Genomic DNA, 17178 nt, shown 5'->3' with positions numbered 1-17178 from the left:
AAACCCTCTCTCTGACAGAGGCCAATAGTGGATGCCTGGGGAAGGATGATGCTTCACAGGTAACTCTCCCAGCATCTGGTGGCTCAGAGGTGCTGTACCTGTGATTAGGAGCCCTTGATGGATTGTTTTTCCATTAATCTGTCCATTCGAGTTTTAAGTTCATGCAAGTTTTCTCCTCCCTCAGCGTCTGGTGTCAGACTTGAACTGTTCAGTGACGCATTACGTGAAGTTTTGTTTTCTTTGTTATGAGCCTGTCTCTTTTCAGCCTTACATTATGAGGGCCAAGCCACAATCATCTCCTATTCATCTTCTCTGTTTATACCTCTGTAATACCCTCTTGCACTTGTAGAGATGTGCTCTTGCCCTACTTGTGACAATATTGAAATTTTACATCCTTCTTGATTCTAGTCTGTACTACTCATGAAAATGAAATGGTTTGTTGCGGCAGTCCTAAAATCCACAAACCTAGAAATAATAACATAAATTAGATGATCTGTCTGTGAAAACATCTCCTCCATCCTGGCAGGTGGTGATGTTCACAATTTGATAAGCCAACGTAAAGTCAAGCCAGGAAAAACAATGCATAAGCTGCAATATATTCTCGTGTTGGCTTAGTACGAGAAAAAAACACACAGCATCTCTGGTTGTCTAATATCATGCTTGAACTTTCTGGCCCAGGAAAGCAGTCCTGTAGATGTAGGATTGAATGCATTGGCAAGCAAAGAAGTTGCTGTCATTTGGCTCCGCAACAAGAATAGCATTGGGCCACAGTTTGTTGTTTTCTCATAGACTCTGCAATAACTGTACACAGTTAAACTTCTGATCCTTTGGTGTAAAATGGCATGTTCCTTCATGGGTGAGAAAAAACTGCACGGCACCAACACCACTACAGGTGCATCATTCTACAGCACCACCTTTACCTCTGGCAAGGGTTGACCCCAGCAGTGACGGGTTCATCATTGCCGTAGGGAACACAGATCAGCAGCTTGTGGCTTGTGCTGATAGATTCAATTTACACTTTTCCTTTATTAGTTTCAGCCTCTTGTTCTTGCTGTAGGAACAATGCTATTGTGTTTGCATCACCAACATCTCTGTTGCTAGTTTGTGCTACTGAGTTATGTTTTATCTGCATACTCTCCAGTAGTATAAAGACAATTTTAAGATAAGCCACAGGTGCCACTACTCGCTTCCTTTGGTTTTTGTCATGTGCAAAATCGTCCACTCAGCCTTTTAGTCCAGAAGAGCTTCCAGCTAATTCTAACTGATTTTATATTTCTTTTCCATCTCTGTGCCGGAGGTGCTTCTGTTTGGCTTGGTAGCCATCTTGAAGCTATGCCTTTCCTTGTGCACTGGAATACAACAACGTTCAGGAGATAGTAATGACCTTCCAGCTCTAGTATGTCTGAGACAGCAGGGCAAGGTAGGAGGGCCTTGAATGCAACCCTCAGCCCTTCCAGCAATCCCAGACATGACTCAAGTTCCCCAAACCCCTTGATGGCAGAAACGCTCATTTGCTTTCTTGATCTTTGATATCTTGGTAGGCTTTTAAGTCTATTTTAGTTGCTGTTGGAGGCAGTTTGGATAGGTCCTGTTGTGCCTTAACTTCCCTGGGTGAGCAAAAGCCCTGTCCTATTTCATAAAGGGGTTGAGTAGGTCTATCTCCATGCAAGCAGTGACATATTCAGACAATAGCACTGAGAATCAGAGAGAAATGTTCTGTGTTCAGCCATAGCCATGTCTAACTGCCTTGGCACAGCATTATCTTTGGAGCTTAGGGCTTTGCCACCCATCTTGCAGGGGAGTGAAGTAAGCAAGGAGCAGAGTTTGTAGAGGTGTTACATGAGTGAATAATAAGAAGGAAGAGGTTGCGCTGGTTCACTGGATGAAAGGCTCATGTGAAATTTCCCAAGGAATGGTTCTGGCTAGGCTGCTGTAAAAGTTAGGTGGTGGTACCTGTAGGTGGTGGATAGCTAAGTGCAGAGTGCCCATGTGAGATTCCTGGTTCTGTGCCTGCCTTTTTTGTCCTCTTCCTTGTTCCTGGAGGCTAGGAATCTGTTTGTAACTCTGGCTTATAGCTATACTTTGGGCTATTCCAACAGTTCCTCCTTTTTAACTTGATGTGAATTTCTCTACCATCCCCAAAGAAATGTCCCCATTGTTACAGGTTGTCCTGTTCTGCTCTTTTCCAACCCTACTCCAGCTAAAGGCAAAAGTGAAGTGTAGGGAACCTGATGATAAGATATCCTGTTCTCATGAAAAGAAAGAAAAGCTATATTCTTCCATTCTGGATAACACCCCACCCCATTTCTGTGGGTTGCAACCCCACTGCTCGGGGATGGCATTCTTTCTTGGCCAGCAAGGTACTCCTTGTTGGGCTTCCAGCAATTTTGGGCATGTTCTAGGTGCACAGATCTGAGACCCTGGTTCGACCCGAGTGTAGAGGCTTCTTTCTCTGCTATGTGTCTTGGTATTGGGACCATCTGAGCAAATTCTGCTCCTGGGCCTAGGGAATAGCAGTGGGACTTTTCTGTGGGTTGAGCTGAAGATCCTCTTTCTCCTCTCCCCTCAAGCTGAGCTGGGGCCAGCAACAACTTTCATGAGAGTCTGCCACAAAGTGTGCCCTAAGTGTCCTGATTATAGTCTGGTCTTTCAGTGGAGTGGGGATATTTATTCATGGAAATGGACAAGCAGCTGCTGGGTAGAAGCAGATGAGGCTCTCTGAGGCTTAACTGATGAATTTTATGAGTGAGGCTGGGGTGAATGGCTTGGAGAAAGGACTAAGCAAAAGGTCCTTGGAGGCAGCTGTTGAAAAGAGCTCTTCCGGAGGGAAATGGAGGCACAGGCAGCATATTGGCTAAAGGGAAAGGGCTGTTGCAGATGCGTCTCAGCTGGAAAGGGTGGAGCTCTATGGACTCATGTTCTGCTGTCAGTGGGGAGAAGAAAAGCTCCTGCTAGATTTAGTGGCTTCAATTCTGCTGTACTTGCCATGCTTTTGGCCTCCTCATAATATTGGAGTGCTCCTCCATGCCAATAGCATCACTGTCCACAGCTTGTGAGCAGGGTGTGGAGCTTTGTAGCTCATGATACCAATACTGTTTACTACTGGCATGAATGGAATTGGTTTGTGGGAATCTGAGTCAGAGCCTATATTCTCTACTACTGACTCTCCCAGCTGATGGCTCACTTACCACTGCTGGTCCATGAGAACTCAGAAGACAGTCTCTGAAACAGCAGAGAAAAAAATGAATACAGAAAACCCACAGGTGCCTTGTACAGCCAATGTCCATTTTCTGTCCCAGAAGAAAGCAGAGAAGGCTTCAGACTCACTGGAGCCTGCTGGACACAAGGGGCAGCAGTGACTGGGTCAAAATGCCCTTTGTGGAGGGCATTGGCACGAACTGACAGCAGGAGAGAAAGGAGAGGGATGTGGGAAGAGTCTGCCAATGAGTGAGGGAGCCAGAGGGAGATTTCTGAGAAGCCCAGAAAGTATTTTGAAAATGGGGACCCAACCCAGCATGGCAAATGCAGCATGACCCTCCCTAACACAGCATGGGGAAAGCAAAGAGCAGCCCAGCTGCTTGGATACTTGACACCAGGATCACTCTCAGCCGCTCCATTCCCTGGTGCTGCTTGCAGTTGATGACTGAGGGTCATTTCCAGCATGGGATTTCATGTGTGAAGCCTGTCCAGTGTATGGCAGCTGCTGAGTCTTTCAGAGGGGGTGACTTGGTTAGGGGTTGGGAAATGAACACAAGGAACTGTAGCTAGAAACCAAGCTGAAGCACGTGGAAATAATAAAATGGATGTCCAAGCTGGGACCTCTCCTGGGGCTGCACAGCGCTGACAAGCTGACCCTGCATGTGTCGCATCTCTCGGCTTCACAGCTCCTGACGCACGGCACCAGCTCTCCCATATGTCAGGAGTCACATTCCCCACTGCTGGAATGCAGCCACCTCTGGAGCAGAACCCAGCAGCTGCTTAAAGAATTGACAGAAACAAACCAGGGACAGGATGCGAAGACACAGCCAAAGTGCAGAGGAAAACAAGGGAGGGAAAAATGTCAACCGAGTCCATAGGGTGAGTGTGACGGTCATAATCAAATGATAAAAGAGCACGGCAAGTTAGCAGGCATCAGCAGAGCTAAAGGAACCACCTGGACGTTTCCTGTTGGTCTGAAGCAAGCACAGAGTAACACAACTTAGCTCAGACCTTCTTTTGCATATTATGCCCTGTCATAACTCCTTGTGTTTGCTGCAGCTAAGTCTGCTGATGTAGACTGATATAATAGTTTAGCTGATACGTAGTAACCCATGAAGCCATGATAACCTGGAAAGAAGCAGGTTCCACCCTTTGTGTCTGGTGGATAAAGAATGTGAGGTTTTGTTTCTCCCTTCAAGCTGGTCTCACCTTTACGTTAAGCTGTAAACTTGTTTTCTTCTCTTCCAACCCTGCTCCTTAGACCCTCTTGGACACCCCAAGAGGGATAATCTAGAAGATAACCTAGACACACCTTAAAATTCCAACAGAAGAGTCAGAAATGATTGAAAGGCTGAGCAGCCTGTGGTTCAGAGGTGCTTATGTGCGTTTTATCTGCTGAGACACGAACCATGCAAGGGAAGGACCGCTCCATACAAGTCTTATTCCCCAGGTACCTGCCCATGGCCTCTGTTGCAGAGAAGATAGCACACTGGATCGTCAGATAATTCAGTTGGGAGAGTCCTCAGGAGTCCTGTGGATTTACTTGTTGACTTTGGGGCAACAGTGGCGTGTTGGTCTGGCACACCTCCTTCTCTTCCAGCCCAATCCTGGGTATTCATCTGAATTAGTCAAGAGTATCTGGACTGGCAATTACTTTCAGACTCCGTCTCAAAAGGATTTAATTAGAATGAGCCACCAACTGAATCCACCAGTGAGACCGCTGTGCGGAGATATCTGGGGCTTTGTGCGGTGGCACCCATCTGAACACGCTGTCCCTTGAAAGGAGGCGCAGCGGGGGAAGAGGAGCGGAAGGTTTTGAGGTCGATAATGGAAGAATGAAGAGACAGGAAGCCCTGAATGCCCACACTGCCATTGCCCCTGCCATTTCAGTGCAGAGAAAGTCCTCTGCTCCCCACACATGGACTGCCCCTCACCGCCATTGTGTTTGGCTACTTGGAAAGCCATTTACAAGCCTCCCCCCATTGCATTCAGCGTGCAGCCGCAAGAACAGCAGCCGTCTGGATTCCCTCCAGCTGTCCAGTGAGAGAAAGGGGAAAGCATTTAGTAGTAGCAGAGAAAAGGGAAAAAAAAAAAAGAAAAAGAAAAGGCCAGAAATCATTTTTCCTGGCACACTATGACGCACAGATTTGGGAATGAGGGTTGTGAAAGCTTTTTGTTTAGCTTATTCTTTTCTGGTCTGACAGCTGATAAGTCCCACAGCTCAGAAACATCTGACAGGACTGGCTGAAGTAAATTCATCTTTCATCTGCCCATCATGCTCCTGAAGTGGAGAGTGACAGAGCTGCTTCTCCTCCATCTGAAGGCTGCTCTCCCTTCCTTCTCCCTCTTTCGCGTGCTGTTGTTTGGAGCTTGGGAAAACCGGTTTCCTTCCTGCCTGCAGCCTTCCCCTCGGGTTCGGGGCAGCGTCCGTCTGCCCTTGCACCTGCTCCCTACAGCTGCGAGCTGCCTCTGCTGAAACCATTCGCACCCGGCCCAGCAGCAGCCTGACGGGGCCCCTCCAGCTTCCCCTCGACTCCTTGCCCTGTCATATTTTCCTTGCTGCTCTTGCAATTAGCATGCTTGTTCGCCGCTCTTCTCGCTCGCTCCTTCTGCTTTCCCGGCACGCTCCCCTTTTAACCTCCCCCGACTCCTCGTGCTCCTCACTACAACAGGGCTTTTCAGACGCAGCTTCTGAGACACCGGTGCTCTTCTTTGCTCTGTGCTCTGTCCCCCAAAACTGCTGGGTATCCACCTCCCGGGTGCAGAGATGGAGTCCCTATGTTCTGCTCATTTAAAAGGCCTTTAGCATCTTCCACAGGCTGGTTAGACCTTCACTGGCTCTGGCCCTGCCTAATCTGTCACATAGTCGCTTCTCGGTGGGGGGATACCCCTGATGTCGACCAGCCACCGCCTCCACGATGGCTCAGGAAACGCAGATCCACCTCATATGCACCAGGCTGTTACCACAGCTCAGCCGGTGAGGAATAATTTGCACGCCCTGTAAATTACCACTCCAGGTTACCACTTGTGATGGGTGGCATGTGCTCTGATGCGCCCATCGGGTTCGTGTGCTGCGCTGGCTGCCGTGCTACAAGCATTGCCCTTTTTGGGAAGACTTCATCAAGACAGTACACCTTTGGCAAATCAGCAATCCCAAAATGGGGTGGGAAATCTGACTGTTTTCATGGTGCATGCTGAGACGACAGCAGTGAAGGACAGCAAGGAGCGATGTCCTCTTCTCGTGGGAGGTGTCCCTGCCTATGGCAGGGGGGTTGGAACTGGGTGAACCTTTAAGGTCCCTTCCAACCTGAACCATTCATTCTATGATTCTATGATGTCTGAAATTGGGCGACCTGAATATCTTTCCATGTGGAGTACTATTTCTGTGTGCTCTTTGCTTTGTTGGTGTCCACCCATACAGCATTTTTTATTGTGGGGGTAGGTAGCAAACTCTGAGGTAGGGACCACCTTTTCAGTTGGGGTCATGTATCATCTAGAATGAGGTGTTGGTTTTTGATGGGGCACTGGGTGTCTAGCCTGCTAGTAGAAGACAGAGAAGTATTAAAGGCAGCAAAAGAAGAGCCTAAGACCCAAAGCTACTGAGTGGGGATGTTTTATTCCAAAGGTGGGTTTCTCTCCCCCAGGCTGGTGTGAAAGAAAACAAAGGGAACAATTGAAAAAAAGGAGACTATAAATTATTTGAATTGCAAAATGCACTGTACTTTGACATAAATTTTAACAGCTAGGAAAAATATGAATGACAATAATAATAATAAAAAAAAAACCCAACCAAAACAAACCACTCTCCAGGCTGCCGGGAAATCGTGCTTTGCTTCCTGCAGCAGAAAATCAATGATCTGATTTCACTTGAACTTGACAGGCTGCATCTCCCAAATAAGGCACACCATTGGACACACTTGCAAATGCAAAGCTGTTTCAGCAAACTCCCTCCTTGGCATCACAAGGCCCACTGGTCCCCAGTGATTTCTTTTCTCATGCATGTGTTTTGCTGGAGAAAAACAAGCACCTGCTTTGCAAAACAGGACCTCTAACATTTAATTTACTCATCTCCTTTAATAGGCTGCACTTCGTGTATTTTTCTGCCGTGGGTTCTGCAGTCCTTGCTCCCACAGCTCCTCCCAGCTCATCCCTTCCCAGATTCACAACTATGTGGCCGGGTTACGTCTGGCCACCAGCTGGGCCCCAAAGTCCGTGCAAGAAGCTTAGCTGAATCCTCCCCATATCTCATGGTTGGTCTCACAATATCTGTTTATATTCTGTAAATTAGTGCAATGTGGCCCCTAACCAGGATCCTCACAGTTTTACAAGCAGCAACACAAGTCTTGCCAGGCCAGCCGAGAACCTGGATGGGCCGATAAAAGCTCTGGTAAAATTGCTCTCAGCTTAGTATCCCTGATGGGTCTTTGCAATGCAGCTTGAACAACAGAGGAAGAGAGGGAAAGAAAGAGAGGAGGGGGGAGAAAGTGTCTCAAGTATTTTGTTGAGTTGCCGGATCTGGTTCAGCGCCATTAAGAAAGGGGATATTGAAGAATGCTTTTCATTCCACCATTTTGCAGTGGGTAATTGCTTTCCACACGGTGCATTGGGTTTTGATGTGAGTCCAGCTGCAGTAACGCAAGTTACGGCAAGGGCTGTTCCAGTGCAAATGTGTTATTTGAGTGTCTCTTTGCTCACACTATGACTAAACAGAAGCAGCTGTGGCCAGAGGGCCATCAGTGCTTTGTATCACACAATCTGGCATTTAATGGAAAGTTTTCGTGTTTCCAGTTGGAAAAACTTTCTTTCTTCCATGGCTGGACGTTTTGAAGAAATTTATATTTTGCACCATGCAAAACAAAATGCCCTGAGAAACAATTGTCCTTTCCACTGGAGATACACGCCTGGCACCATCTCAGCCTCCAGTATGACTCTCACATATTATGAGACTCAGCACACCCAAGAGCCACCAATGTGTGTTGGTCAGGCAAGCCACCTGTACATTTTTGGAGACCATCAGTTTCAAAAAATTAAGGTAAAACTGGAGTAAGGACAGCTTGGAATAAGAAGACTACGTTGCTAAGCCAGGGCAAGAAGACCCTATCAGTCTGCAGCCATCTACTCTGTGAGGATGAAAATTCCTTAGTGCTCAAAACTAGCCTGGAGAAAGCACTGAAAGGGAACAAACTTGCCTTAGCACAAAAGTGTGATAGATGTCTCTTACCCTGCTTCAGCTGAGACTTGCACAAGGTTTTAGCCATTAGCAACAAGGAGCCTAGGACTTTGGGTGAGCAGCTCTCATTGTCTCCAGGAGAGTCAGGCAAGTAGGGCAAAGATACAAGGCGGCAGGAGTTGTGAGATCTGGGGCTGGTTCACAAGGAGCATCAGCCAAATCTTCAAGGAGAAATTTTGTACATGAATCTGGGCATCTCTTAAAATCTTTTTTTTTCTTTTTTTTTTTTTTTTTTTTGAGATTATTCTCAGACCCTCAGGAGCAAGACGTTCTTAATGGGTCTACTTCCAGCCTGGACCACTTGGCAAAGCAAGCAAACAAACAAGTGAATGAATGGAAACATAAAGATGGCCCATTTTACATTTATTACCCTGCTTAGAAAGAAGCAAGGAAACACGAAAGATCTACTCAATAGAAAACATGGTTCCCCAAAGGTCTCGTATTCCTTAATTGCAGCTAGAAGCAAGTGACTTTCTCAGGTTTGGTGCAATGAGCCTTTGGGAACCGCTGGGATTAAAACTCAGGATCTCGAATCCAACATTTATTTCCCCCTTGAAATCCTGGACCACACAGCATTCTGCTTATAAGTGTATGGGCACATCTATGCACGTGGAGGGGAAGCTCAGCATCACATAGGTGGTCTGCTCTCCTTCTGAGCCGACGCACAAGGTAATCAAGGTGAAAACCATGAGTCACTGTATGGAAGAAGGATGCTGGTTCTGACAAGCCCATCAGCTGCCTGTAACTGTCACCTTCTGAACCTTACATCTTTCATTTTCTTATTCAATGTTTTCTCTTTGTCTGTCCTTGATGTTTAAACCATAATTTACCAATGGCTTTCATTGGTACTTCATTTCACACGTTCATTAAAGTCCATTTGGCTATAAACACATGTGGATTTCCTTTTAACTCTTCATTTCCTTAGTTTTCGATAGAGAGGTTCGAAAGCTAAACCACAGGAATGGTCTATGCAGCTCCGGTTTATTAAATCTACCCCACCGTGTCAAGTGTCTACAGCACATACAATTATTTGGGCTAAGCTACAGTTATGAGAGAATTCATTTCACCCAAGGGTAGATTAAGTCCGTAGGTGTTTTGTATCAGAATGGTGATACTCATGTTGCAAGATGAGATGGAAATGATGAATTCTTAGGGTCTCCTCAGATCCCAGTACATGCTCTGGAGTTCATGACTTCCAAAGCCAGGTTCAGCCAACTACTTCCTCTCCATACACACTGCGTAATCCACGTGCATAAGACTACACTGAAAAAGCTGTATAAGCGCCAAAGGTCAAGGTCCTTTGGGTCCTTTATGAGAAATAAAGCCAAGGTACAATTAAACTCCGAACAGGCAGAATGTCTGAGTGCAAGAAACAACAACAGATGGAAATTTGTGCAGTCAGCTTTATCAGTAACCAATTTTATACCCTCAGGTGATGGACGTTTCAGACTACTCAGATAAAATTAGACAGCAAAGAGAAGGATGGGAAAATTGTTAGTATCTCGGTCTGGTCATATACAGTATTAAGAACCCAGCAGGTAATCGCAACTACAGATTAGAGAAACTCCAAAACTCCCAGAGAAGTCCTGTGGTTTGTGCCTGGAGGTGACGAAGCCCCTGAGGAGTAAAATACTGAGAGATTCACAGCCTGAAAGCTTTCCTAGTCCGACACATCTGCTATCAAGTGTAACTGTATAAAGAAGCATTTAAAAGTCAATTGATTCCTCTGTCTCCCTCATCCTGGGCTTTATTATGTTTCTCATTCGTTCCATTTTGGGGTACCTGCCCTGTAAAATAAAGTGACAGTAAAGCATCTCCTTACAGTGGATTGTATCTATTGTCAGATGAAAAACAGTGTTTGGTTTCCCTCATTTAGCTTAGTTTTGTTTTCTGAGGAACGTGGAGCACTTGCTGATCAGACTTTTATCCTAGTCAAAGAAGTCTTCACAGGAAAGTTTCTGAGAGGATGCTTCTGAAAGGAGGCCCACTGTAGTTATTGAGATCGGAGTGGACGGCAAGTCTAGAGAGATGGCTCCTGGCCAAACACAAACCTGAGACCTAGAAGACATAGGCTCTGTGAGGATGTGTTGTGGGAGACAAGGAAAACAGAACCAGATCACCCAAATCCTCTTTTTTTGGCAATTCTCCAGTGTAATCCAGCATAATCTGTCCAATGGGAGTTTTTGGGTCTGGGAAGACGGGTTCCTCCTGATACGGCATGTTATTCACCAGTCTACTTCTTATGCTCTGAAGCTGATCGAGGTCTGAGGCCCCACCTCCTGCTTCAGCCCTTTCTTGAACATGGTGTTCATGCCCTCTGGCCATCTCAGTGGCTCTCTGCTGACTCCTCTTCTCCTGCCCTAAATTTCTTTTGTACTGTGGGCCCATAACTGTCCAAAGGAGTTCAGATGGAGTCTCTTGAGTAAAGAATGAAGGAAAACAATCACTTTCTCTAATAATTTAAAGTCTACTGCCTCACTGCCTCCTGGGCTGTGGCTCCTTTCCATAGACAGTCACTTAGAGCTGCTGAGTGCTATACAAATCTCTTCTTATTTGCCCCCAAACTGGTCTGCCAAAGAGAGCCTGTCCGTCATTGTTACAGGCTGACAACGCCGCTGCAAAGACCTGAGGATTTCCCAGTGGTTTCAATGGTTTTGGCTGGGTTGACGTTTGCTGTTTGCACGCTGCGTTAAAACTCATTAAATCAATAGCAGTGATTCACCAGGGAGGAGGGACACTAACCAGTTGTCTAAAACCTAACCTGGAAATATCATGGGGCAAGTTTTGCTTTGCATTTAGCTGACAGACGAGACGAGTAAAAGGATTTTTTTCTTGTATGTCATCAGAGGGAGAGAGATTCCTATAGGCAACTCATACCACGTAAAAATTAACCTTTCCCCTCCGGCTGGGCAAAGTTTTGTGATAGCCAGAAATCATCTTAACAGCTTCTTCTGCCCATGGCAGCCGCAGATCCCTCCCAGCCACAGCTCCGAGTTTCTTGAGAGCCTGCCCCTCTCACAGGAAGCATCCCACTGCCTGACAAGCAGATATCAGACAGCATTAAAGAGACAACATGTTCTCAGATAAAATGTTCCAAATATAACAAGTCTATTTTTATTAAATTTGACCGAAGGCCTCCCTGCTTCCTAATCAGAGAGCCCGAGTTGCTGACTCCCCCAGACCTAGCTGCCCTGGCTCACGACAGCTGTATCGTGAGATAGAATTACATTTTCATAATGACTCAAATCTTTTCCCAAGTCCTTAAGTATTTTCACAAAGAGGGAAAAAATAGGGAAAGAAGTTAAAAAAAAAAAAGAAGAAGGGAAGAAAAACCCCCCACGCCCTCCTGTAAAATCCAGGCACCAACCCTGAGTTGTGTGTGGTCTTTTTTGTCTTTTCTTTTGGCTTCCCTCAAGACACGGCTTATTGCATTGGTCTGGATGCCGTCCTACCAGCACAGTTTGCTGGCCAAGCCCTGATCCCAACAACAAAGTCACCTTGGCAGGTGCCAAAATAAACGTCAGCCTCCAGCTACCTGTACCGACTGCTGACGCTTCTGTGTGTGTCACAGGCCATGAGGCTGGAACGGCAGCACCTTCTCCCTCCATCCCCCTGGTGCGTATCGGTCCTCAGACCTGGTCTTTTGTCTTCAGGGGAACCGTCAGGGCACTGCAGCCCGGAGAGCTATTTTTAAATGCCCTTTATCTAGAAAAGTGTGAAGTTGTCCGGAGAAAACTGGCTGTGAAATGGACAGAGACTGAACGACGTGCGTGTACGATGTGGAAGCTGCATGCGCGCAAACACGGTTCAGCTTCAGCCTTCTGTGTAGCTTTAGCTCACGTGGGGGTGTGTGTGAGTGTGTCCTCAGGGTGTACAGTGTGCATGCCTGAGGGTTTATTCCAAAGGGAACCCATTTCTGATGTCAGCCGTATTGCTCACGACCGGAGCAGCTCCTCTGTGAGCCAGTTCAAAGCTTTTTGATCACACAATCAATTCCATTGGATTTACAAGGTGCGGCTAAAATTAGGAGCCATGCGAATTCAGGAATGATGTAAAAGGGGAAGTTGCAGGTCGTGCTTAAATTGGTCAGAAAATTACAGGAGCCCGGTGGGGAAGGGGTGCAATCCAGCCGGTTGCAGGCACCAAAGGGGCTGGGGAAGCCGGGGCTGGCAGGCGCGCATGAGCATTGCTTTGCTCCCCTCCGTTTTACAAGCTGCGGTGGTTGTTTTTCCACATTCCACCATATAAAATAGACTGGGTCTCAAAGACCTGCTTCAAAGTCAATCGAAAGACTGCTAATGACTTGCTCTGGCTCCAGAGCCCCCTCTGCTCAATATGGCTTCAATTTGACTCCTGCTTTCAGGTTGCGTGAGTAGGCAGACCTGGCTGGCTTAGGAGCCTTCTCCTGCCCTGGACGCATGCCACACCTGCCCAGCTGTGTCCTTCAGTATCCACTAAAAATATTGCCTATTAAAGGCGAATTTCTGTTAAAACAAACAAATGCATAGAGTCTAGAAGAACCCAGCACTTTCTCTGCCTGCATCTCAGTGGATCTATTTAAGGTTGTCACATTCCAACGAGCAAGGACAAAGCTAAGCTTTGGAGATGACTTCTAAAACGTATGCAGATGTTAAAGCGCAGAGTACAATTAATTAAGGATAAAAGAGAATAAATAATGGTCCAAAAATACAAAATTAAAATGGGAGGGAGGGAGGAAGGAGAAGGAAAGAAACAGCAGCTCTTTTTTTTCCCCAAAGACTTGTGGAACAGCTGACTGAAATGTCAAAGGGAAACAGGTTTTGGAAGTTGTATTTCAGCTCTGCAAATTTGTTTCTGTGCCCTTTCCTGGTTCAACATCTGCAACCCATATTTCATCCCTGTAGTGCTCGTTGGAGGACTTCATTTCCCAAGAGTGGGGAAGGTGACACATTATGTTCAGGATACGCGGGTTCAGATGTTGATTAGAGTTCACGAGGGGAACAGCTTAATGGTTTCAGACGAGCAACAAGACCCTCAGCTAATGCTGGGCCTAAGCATAATGCTCGAAAAATGGGTTCAGAAATCCTAGCATGAGTGGAAGCCGTTGTGCGATTTATTCTGGGTGCATGGGTTTGTCTGGTCGTTTTTTAAGCCTTGTTTCCTAAAGAAGCAAAGCTGATGCTCCCCGGCTCGGTGTCTATGCACGCATGGCTGTGTGTGTGCCCGTCTCTCTGTGCCATTCCCAGGACTTTCAGAGTCCCGATTTGCCTCCCGTCTACCAGAGGAGCACAGCTACCAACGATGTCACATTCCTAAAAGCATTGAGAAAACTTGGCAGCTGGCGAGACCAGGGCTCTCACTGCGGGGCAGGCGGGAGCGTGAGGATGATGCCTCTTCTTACGCACCACAAAGACATTTTGTTTTGTCCGCAGGAAAAAACTGTGATGGGAACTTGCACCTTAAGGGACAGTGATGGAGAGCAAAATTGTATGAAACCGGCACTAGTGCCAGCTCTTACAGAGCTGCTGTGAACAACATGTAGCAGGAATTACTAAGAACACAAGGAAAATGGTCAAAAGCAGACTCCGTGTACTCAGCCCAGGGAGTGGATGGAGGGTTTGGGTTCCCAGGCCACCAAGATGGTTTGGAAAGTTTTATTGCTGGTCCCTACAAGCCCAGAAGCAAAACTGCCAGGATTTATTTTCTTCATGGAGAAATGCAAAAGAGCAAAGTCCAGAGGCAGTTAACCCGGAGACACTTTAAAAAGATAAATCTGTTGAAAGTCAGTATTCCCCTAAAGCAAAGAACTTGAGGGAGGGATTTTTCTTCTGAAAAAAAAGAAATCCATTTTGCCAAAACAGTGCAACATTTTGTTTAAAAAAGTGAAGCTCTTCTTAACCTGATTTTTACCACACTTTTTCCCCCCAGCAAAACAGAAGATGTTAGTGTTTAAATCTGTGTTTTAATTTTCTAAAATATGAAGGAAGAAATAATTCAGTGGTCCATGGCAGGAAACCACAACAATTTTAGCGGCAATCAGTTTTGTCCCTAAACTAAAATATAGGATATAAACAAAATAAAATTACGTGCTTTTTTTCGCATAGGAAAGCCCCAAATCACTTCCTGATCAGACTAAACCTACAGCTTTTCTGGTGGAGAGAAAAACATACAGCAAGCTTTTGCTAGGCTCCAGGAGCTGCTGGGCTTCTCCTCTGTCCCAGCTTCGGCTCAGACACTGGGTCCTTCCGGCAGGGTCACCCCGGCAGGTGGATGCGGTGAACTTCAGTCACGTCACAGGCGAACTTGGTGTGTCTCTGGGGAGCAGAAGGAAGGAGAGTTCATTTCTGAGACAGAAGGCAGCTGGCTGGCTGTCTTCTCCAGGAGAAAGTTCAGGCTCTCTCTTCGCTTGGCTCGTTGTGTTTGTTGTTGTTATTCTTGTTGGAGAGACCAGAAAAGTCCCAGAAGGACCCAGCGGAGCTGTGATCAGATGCCAAAGCAAAAAGCAAGGGTATGAAGTCCCACAGAATGGAGAAACGTTTACAGGGATGTCCAGGTTTTCAGAAGCGCACCCAAAAGATCCTGTTTTGGGACTTGGGTTTTGGGAGCCCGGCCTGGCAGCCGTGCATCCCACATGAGCTGGCAGTTTCATTTCTCTACCCAAACAACGGGGTTGTCTGCATTTCTGTAGTGAAAGCTGATATTGCAGGAGAGGAAAAAACAAATCAAACGAGGGAAGTGTGTTTCATTTGACAATGCGTCTTTGGAGCCTGCATTTTTTAGAGTGAGACTCTTGGAGTATAAAAAAAAAAAAAAGAACAACCCACGTCTGAGATATGTGCAAAATATAGCTCAAATCTAAAGGCTGTAACTGTGTGAGAAAAGTCAGATGTTAAACAATCACAGTTTTATTCCTCCCAGCAAGACAGCCTGTGCACCTGTAGCCATTATTGTCTCTACTGTATAAAGTGAAAATGAATATCACATTGTATTGAAAACCCTCATGGAATACAATTACTCAACAGGAACTGTCCTAAATCTATCAGCTGTAACTCACTTGTAATTTTGTGGGACTAATGCAGAGAAATGTTTCTCCATGCATGGTTTGCCCCCAGCCTTTCCACCCATTAATACTTTTCATCCACTTTTGCTTACGATGGCTAAATTACTTGTAAAAGATTAATTACCTATGGGAAGTGTCTGTCTTGGTCTGTAGAAATGACATTATGCTGAACATTAAATGCTGACACTATTAAACTCTGCCGGACATGTTTTGATATAATAACTCTGCAGACCACGAGTGAAATGGGTCCCTCACCAATTCACTACCTCATTGTTTTTCTGTCATCAGCAAACTTTGGGATATAGTCTCAGCTGACGTAGCTCAGAGTTTCATTCATGTCAGCGGAGTAGCTTATTACGGCTTTTTATTTCCCTGGAAGTTTTGCTGAGTTTCCAGCTGCAGATGGGAATCTTTGTTCACCAATAACCTTGACCCGAGATACAGAAGGTGCCATTTTCCAGGCAGAACTGTGGGCTGTTTGGGAAACTGAGGCTCTTTCAATTGTAATCAACAGTTCAAAACAAAACACTTTTTTCCTGCAGTGTTTCAAAACTTTTTTTTTTTTTTGCCACCTTAGAAAGTAGAAAGTTGTTTTGCTTTGGTGTGCAGAAACTGCAAACGTGGTGGGTGGCACCTTGGGGGACTTCACCCTTTTCCCACTGGAAAGAAAAGCAGAAGAGATCTGAAAGAACTGAGATATAGCAGTGATGGAAGAACTCTCACTTTCTCCCCCTCCGCAGTGGGAATAAAAGGCTAAGAGATTTTATAAAACCTGTTTTCTTTCCCTCTAGTCATCCCGTTTCTATTTATCAGTTGTTTTATCTTTCACTTAGAGGAGTTGTTTTCAAACTCCTGTTGATTTGCTGGCCTCTCAACACCTTCAGTGAAGGAGGAAACCCTGCAGAGCCACTTTAGCCCACTGGATTTTGGCAAGTCTCTGTTGCTGCACATTGTAAGATGCACGTGTGGATCACAGGTTGACTGAGTTACACTTGAGAGCAGAGACCCCACTCCCATGCCTGGTCGTACAGCTCTTCCTTCAACAGGAGCTGGAGGAAAACATCACCCAGGCATCCCATGTCTTTGCTAGTATCGTCACATATGGTAGCTTTGGGGACTCCATGATGGACCACAAATCAGCTTAGCTTCACCTAAATCAACTAAACAACAGATTTCTTGAAGCAGAGTGGTTCTGCGGGGCCTCCTTTGAATTACTGAATGAATTCCATATCCTAAAGCCACACTGTCTGGGTTAGGAAAACCTACTTTCAAAATCCAGTTAGCTCCTCTCCCTACATCTGCATTTCTTCTTACGTGCCTTGTTCAGGGTGCTGGTGACTGCTCCTGTTCCTCCTCTGCCCGCACCATCCCAACCCGCCCCCTCCCACCCTCCTAAACTCTCATGTGCCGCATGTATGCAACATTCACTGCTGACCTCATCTGGCCCTCCTCCTGTGCCGTACTCTCCAGCTTTATCCCTTGGAGCTGGCTGAAACTCCTCTGGTACCCAGTAGGAGTGGATGAGTTTGGCTGTCTCACCACACCAACATGGTAGACATCATCCTGCATCACTGGGCCCACAGTCACTGTCTGCTGGCGTGTCCTTGTTGTGTGCAAGGGTTTGCAGGCTGATGGTACTTAAAACCAATCCCCCTGACCCTCCCCCTTGAGGAGATTAAGCTTAGATCCCTTGGCTGCAGATGTATGTATG

Source organism: Chroicocephalus ridibundus, chromosome 7 (assembly GCF_963924245.1).
Source record: "Chroicocephalus ridibundus chromosome 7, bChrRid1.1, whole genome shotgun sequence".
Classification (NCBI taxonomy): Eukaryota; Metazoa; Chordata; class Aves; order Charadriiformes; family Laridae; genus Chroicocephalus; species Chroicocephalus ridibundus.
Note: the sequence above shows the minus strand (reverse complement) of the source record.